Below are 7212 nucleotides of genomic sequence, written 5' to 3' on the forward strand. Positions count from 1 at the left end.
AAAATTAAAAGAGTTTAATTTTTCCTTGCCTTCCATCAACCGTGGTTGCATGTTGATCGCTACCCGCAGACAGTGTCTGGCTCATATTATTGGGGAGGCCTGTACGCCGGAAAGCTGTGACTTCCACCGGACATATGATGTGAATTGAGTGGAACTCCCATGACTTCGGCTCATATTATTGGGGGAACTCATGGCGACCGTCCACTACAATTCAATATTGATGGGTTGGTTTGACACGTGAAAATAAACGACGTCATATTATTGGGTCCTTATTAAACGTGAGGCAAAACACGTGGATGTTGCATAGGGATGCAATTGGACTCTACCTTTTAGAAATTATAATTGGCTGATATTATTCGGGATTATAATTGGCTAATTGGACTCTACGTGCCCACTAAGGAAATACGATTTCTCTTTTTCATCAGAGGGTGGTGGAAATGTCAAAATAGTGGGAGGGAGATTTATAAAATAAAATCCATATTTTATATCTTAAAATTATTTTAAAATAATCAGTAACAATTATCTGTTTTTCTTTCAGTATATTTGAAATGACGTCACGCAATCCACTTTCTATCATCCTCGATCAAAACAAGTTGACTGGCCCTAACTATAATGATTGGTTTCGAAATTTAAAAATTGTTCTGAGCTCGGAAAAGATTCTGTATGTGCTTGATAAGAAGCCACCGAAGGAGGCAGCTTCGGACATCAGTGAGACTGAATAGCTAAGCTTGAGAAATGGTGGGACCATGATCTCCAAGCTAAAAGCTATATGTTGGCTTCTATGTCGAATGAACTGCAGAGGCGGTTCGAGGAGGCTGTGAATGCTGCTGACATTCACTTTCATCTGAAAGAGTTGTATGGAGTACAGACTCGCTCAGAGAGACATGCTACTGTGAAAGAACTCATGACTACACGTCTGCGAGATGGGACTTTTGTCCATGAGCATGGTGTTAGGATGATTGGGCTCATTGAGAAATTGGTGGGGCTCGACGTGGTTATTCCTGGTGAGCTTGCGACTGATATTCTCCTGCTGTCATTACCCCCCTCGTTCGATGGATTTGTGGTTAATTTTAATATGAACAAGCTTGAGGCCACCCTTGAAGAGTTGGTCAATATGCTTACTACTTATGAGGCCACAATAAAGAAGGAGAAGCATGTTCTTCTAGTGGGTTCTTCGTCTGGTACGAAAAAAGGAGCCCCAAATAAAGGCAAGAAGCGTTCTGCCCCTCTAAAGAAGAACAAGCCCAACAAAAAGCCATACAAGAAACCTACTCCAGGGCCCTCAAAGCCCGACAAGTCAGAGCATGTCTGTTTCCACTGCAATAAACCTGGACATTGGAGGCGTAATTGCAAGGAATATCTAGCCCAGAAGCGTTCTGGCCATGGTATGTTTTACATAGAAGTAAATGTCTCAATTAATTCCTCTTCTTGGGTATTGGATACCGGATGTGGTTCTCATCTTTGCAATGATTTGCAGGTGATGGCAAGAAGCAGGAGACTTAGAGATGGCGAGACATTTCTAAGATTGGGGAATGGAGCAAGGGTTGCTGCAACTGCTATTGGAGACATTACTTTGATTTTGAACAATAATTTTAAGTTACTTTTGAGAGATGTTTTATATGTTCCTGAATTGGTTAAAAACATTATTTCTATTTCTATGCTTGATAGAGATGACTATTCTTGTGTTTTTGCTAAAGGTGTTTGCAATATTTACAAGAATGAATGTTTGATAGGAACCGGCGAATTAATGAACGATCTCTATAACTTAAAATTGAAAGATATTCCGTTAAACAATGTCCAAGCGCATACAAAAGGAACAACAAACAAAAGAAAAATAGAAGATCCAAATCCCGCACAAATATGGCACGCTAGACTAGGTCATATTTCTCAAAGAAGGATGCACAAGCTAGTGGGAGAAGGCATGTTTGACTTGTCAGACATAAATTCTCTACCAACTTGTGAGTCCTGTCTAAAAGAAAAAATGACTAAAATTCCATTTAAGGGAAACGTGGAACGTGCACATGGTCTACTGGATTTGATCCACACAGACGTTTGTGGCCCGCTAACCGTTAGCACAAAATATGGGCAATCCTACTTCATTACTTTTACTGATGACTATTCGAGGTATGGGTATGTCTATTTAATGAGACACAAATCTGAAGCATTTGAAAAGTTCAAAGAATTCAGATCTGAAGTAGAAAAACAGCTAGAAAGGAGTATTAAGACACTTCGATCTAATCGAGGTGGAGAATACTTGAGTGCTGAATTTTTGGATTATCTAAAAGAGAATGGGATTCTCTCACAGTGGACTCCGCCAGCAACACCACAATTGAATGGTGTTTCTGAACGTCGTAATCGAACCTTGATGGACATGGTTCGATCTATGATGGGATTCACTGAATTGCCTACATCGTTTTGGGGTTTTGCGCTTGAAACAGCGGCAATGTTGTTGAATAATGTTCATACTAAAGCAGTGGATAAAACACCATATGAGATATGGATGGGAAAAATTCCCAAATATTCTTACATGAGAATATGGGGTTGTCCTGCTTACGTGAAGCGGACAGTGGGAGACAAATTGGATAGTAGATCCACTTTGTGCTACTTTGTAGGATATCCAAAGAATTCTGTTGGATATTATTTCTATCATCTCAATGAAGCAAAAGTGTTTGTTTCAAGAAATGCCACCTTTTTGGAAAGGGAGTTTCTATTAGATAGAAAAGGCAAGATGATTGAACTTGAAGAAATTCAAGATACTCCTTCAACTTTAGAAGTTGAACCTAATCCCCTAGAACCAGTAGTTGAAGTACAAGCTTCTAGAAGGTCTGAAAGAATTATTAGACCACCTGCAAGATATACACTTCTTCATGAACAAGACCATGATGAATCTTGTGTTGGATGTGATCCAAAGAACTTTAAGGAAGCACTATCTGATACTGATTCCACCAAATGGCTTGAAGCCATGCAGTCTGAAATGGACTCTATGTATCCGAACCAAGTCTGGACATTAGTGGATCCACCTGAGGGAATCGTTCCCATAGGATGCAAATGGATCTACAAAAAAAAGCTTGGGGCGGATGGGAAGGTATTGACCTTCAAAGCAAGGCTAGTTGCAAAAGGTTATACTCAAAGGCAGGGAATTGACTATGAGAAAACTTTTTCACCAGTTGCTATGTTTAAGTCCATTAGAATATTACTAGCCATAGCAGCATGGTATGACTATGAGATATGGCAAATGGATGTAAAGACTGCATTCCTCAATGGAGACATCAAAGAAGAAATTTATATGTCTCAATCTGAGGGATACACATCAGTAGGAAGTGAGCATAAGGTATGCAAACTTCAGAGATCAATATATGGTCTCAAGCAGACGTCAAGGAGTTGGAACCTCAGATTTGACAGCACTATCAAAGAGTTTGGTTTTGCCAAAAATCCTGAGGAACCTTGCGTATATAAGAAAGTTAGTGGGAGTGCGGTGACATTCCTAGTACTTTACGTTGATGACATCCTACTCATTGGGAATGATGTAGGATTACTGCAATCAACTAAAGTATGGTTGGCTAGTAAATTCTCCATGAAGGACATGGGTGAAGCATCTTATGTATTGGGAATACAGATCTATAGAGATAGATCGAAGAGGATGCTAGGACTCACCCAAGCCACTTATATCGATACCATACTTAAGCGATTCTCTATGAAAGAGTCCAAGAGAGGATACTTACCAATGTGTCACGGTGTTACTCTATCTAAAGCAATGTGTCCCAAAACTGATGAAGAGATAGAAATGATGACACGTGTTCCATATGCGTCAGCCATTGGTAGTATCATGTATGGTATAATATCGACGCGTCCTGATGTTGCTTACGCTTTGAGTGTTACAAGCAGATATCAGGCGAACCCTGGTCCAATGCATTGGAAGGCCGTGAAAGATATTCTTAAGTACTTAAGAAGGACTAAGAACTTGTTCATGGTCTATGGGGGTGGAGAATTGAAATTGAAAGGCTACACTGATTCTAGCTTCCAATGTGACGTAGATGATTTGAAATCGACCTCTGGTTTCGTATTCATGCTTAATGGTGCGGCTGTCTCTTGGAAAAGTTCCAAGCAAGACACCGTTGCGAATTCCACCACTGAAGCTGAATACATTGCTGCATCGGCTGCAGCCAAAGAGGCAGTTTGGATGAGGAATTTTGTCCAAAAGTTGGGCGTCATTCCTAATGGAGTTGATCCAGTCCCGGTGTACTGCGACAACACTGGTGCCGTTGCGCAAGCAAGGGAACCAAGGTCTCATCAAAGATCCAAACATATACTGAGATAGTTCCACATCATCCGGGAGATTGTGGGAAGAGGAGACATATCAGTCGAAAGAGTTCTCTCTGCAGATAATGTTGCTGATCCACTTACAAAGCCCTTGCCAGGACCATTGTTTGAGAAGCATCGCGAAGCAATGAGATTAAGGTTTATGGGTAGTTGGCTCTAGGGCAAGTGGGAGATTGTTAGAGTAGATGCCCTGCAAGCCAACTGTTGGCTAGGGATTTTATTGACTCAAGTGTAATAAACAATCTTTATTTTAATATAATTCATTATTTCATGGTTTGTTCTTTCTATATTTGTATACTCATGTTATCAAACATAGATAAAGACCTTGATTATACTTTAATACAAATGAATCGTAATTCGATGTTGAAACTCGTTTGTAAATACTGTATGATCTAAATTCGTTCCTAGTCGATTCAGCCGCCTAAAACCTGGAAAAGGTCGCTTGAGCTCGAGACTAGCATCTGTGATGTTGTGTACTGCGTTTCTTAGTAAGGGCATAGAGATGTCCAAACATGCAGATGGGTAGTCATATGATGATTATACCGAACAACCCTCCCTCGGACTTTCCAAGTGGTTATCATTCCTCGAGAGGATAAGTCCGTGGTTATGATTGTACACCATTAGTCCTTACGACCTGGGACAACACTGAGGCTCTATATGCTAGGGCTGTGCTTTGACTCGTTTACCGGCTCCAGGAGAGTCATTAGGTGGCGAGGTTGGGTACAGTTGCGACACATATAGGAGCCAGTGCATTGTAGTCGGGGATTCACCGCTCACCTACGGGTGTGGATATCCTATGTGATCTAACATAATAATAGTGCATGGAATCTCTGGCCAGAGTATGAGATGTACGTTGGAGAAGGAGTTCTCCAATAGTACACGCGATGCCACTATTACAGTTATCACATAGTTATCGAATTAATATGTAACCCTCGATGAACCAATGGTTGCAAATTCGATCGGGATATTTGAGATGAAGGGACCATACTGTACGTTGATCATAATCGACTGGTTCTTGCAGGCACTATCAGTGATACCTAGGGGATCATGGGGCGATGCTACTAGACGCTCTTACCATGATCCGAAGGGTGCAATCAGAAATGAGTTCTGACATTCTTGATCAAAGTGTTGATGAAAAGAATGGGGCTAACTAAGATAAGCCCGAATAAAGGATTTTGTCCTGAATCACAAAGAGTTGTGAACCAACAGCTAGCTGTATCCCTGAACCATTGAGGGTCACACAAGTACTGGATTGTTTGTTCCCGTTGAGAGAATAAATTCAAGAAGTTGAATTTATATTATATAGTAAATTCAAGGAGTTGAATTTATGATAATTAAATTTTGAGAGAATAAATTCAAGTAGTTGAATTTATAAAATTTGATAATTTAATTTATTAAACTCAAATGTTGGGTTTATTAAATATTAAATTTTGGAGGTGATAAAAATTCAAAGAGTTGAATTTATAATTTAAATAATAAATTCAAGTGTTGAATTTATAATGTATTTAATTTATTAAGCTCAAAAGTTGAGTTTATTAATTAATTAAAAATTGGTGGGTAATATGTTTAATGGGCTTGTAGGAGTACAAGTCCAACATAATAAATAATTAAAGTTTTAATGGGCTTTGATTAAATTAATTAAACTAGTTGGACTAGCCCAATTAATTAAATCAAGCCCATTAATGTTAATTATGTAATTAGGTTATTATTTTATTATAAATAATATATGCAAAGCAAAACCTAGCCCACCCCACAACAAGACCTTACGTAAGCCTCCACTCGAGAATTGAAAAATCGGCCAACCCTTTTAAGAGAGAAAAAAATATTGAGCCGTCTCTCAAAAATAATCTTCTCCTACGCAAAATCTCTTTCCCATTCTCTAGTGCAATTTGAAAGAGGAACATACTATCTAGTCGTGGACTTGATAGAAGGATTTCTTTGAAAAAAGTTCGTAGGGAATCATCAAGAGCCAGATCTGTAATACCGGATCGGTTGGTGTCCAAGTGAATTAAATTCACAAAGGTATAATTTCTTACATCCTATGTATGTTTTGTTTTGCTAAATCATACGAGTGCCTAAAGCAAAATTATTTTGTTTTTCAAAATAAAATAAAATTTTTAAATCTTCCGCTATATATATATATATATATATATATATATATATATATATCCATTTATAACAATCTCATGCTCCAGACAGCATTAGTTACTTCATAAGCATAACAATGATAAACTTTCTGATTCATTTTATCAAAAAGTTGATTATAACAAGAAAGAATTTATGGGATCACAGGGGATTTCTTTTATATTCAAGTAAAAGAAATAACGATTGCACTCTAATTCTTTATTTAGTGAAGAGGATTTTGAGATACTTACGTCCACCACCACGAGATGCGCCACTATTCGGTCTCCTCTCCTCAATAAACACTTGCCTTCCGGCCAATTGAATTGGAGAAGCCTAAAAAAAAAGGAAAATTCTAATCAGATATCAAAAACATAGTTGACATAAAAAATAAAAATTGAGAGCGAAGTAAAGCTTCACAACCATACGACATCAGGCATCCAAAACTAACCATAAATAGAACAAATCGCAAAATGCTGGTATAGTGGTATGTATATGTTGGAAGCATCTGTGCAGAGATCAAGACATAAAGGCAGCCCCAAGACCAATATTATTCTAAAGACTCAAATTTTACAACAATAATCTGCGTGAGAGCAGGTTTGTCAAAAGACTGACTGGCACTGTCAAAACATAGAGATATGCAGACTAGGGGAGCGGTACGATGCATCTCTCTTAAAAATGCATATTGATTTGGGTCATTTCTCAAGGAGACAGGCATTCACAAGAAATTTGAGAAACCAAGAAATGAAAATTTTATCAGTAAATGAGAGA

This window comes from Primulina tabacum, chromosome 4 (assembly GCF_025594145.1).
Source record: "Primulina tabacum isolate GXHZ01 chromosome 4, ASM2559414v2, whole genome shotgun sequence".
In the NCBI taxonomy this organism is placed as follows: domain Eukaryota; kingdom Viridiplantae; phylum Streptophyta; class Magnoliopsida; order Lamiales; family Gesneriaceae; genus Primulina; species Primulina tabacum.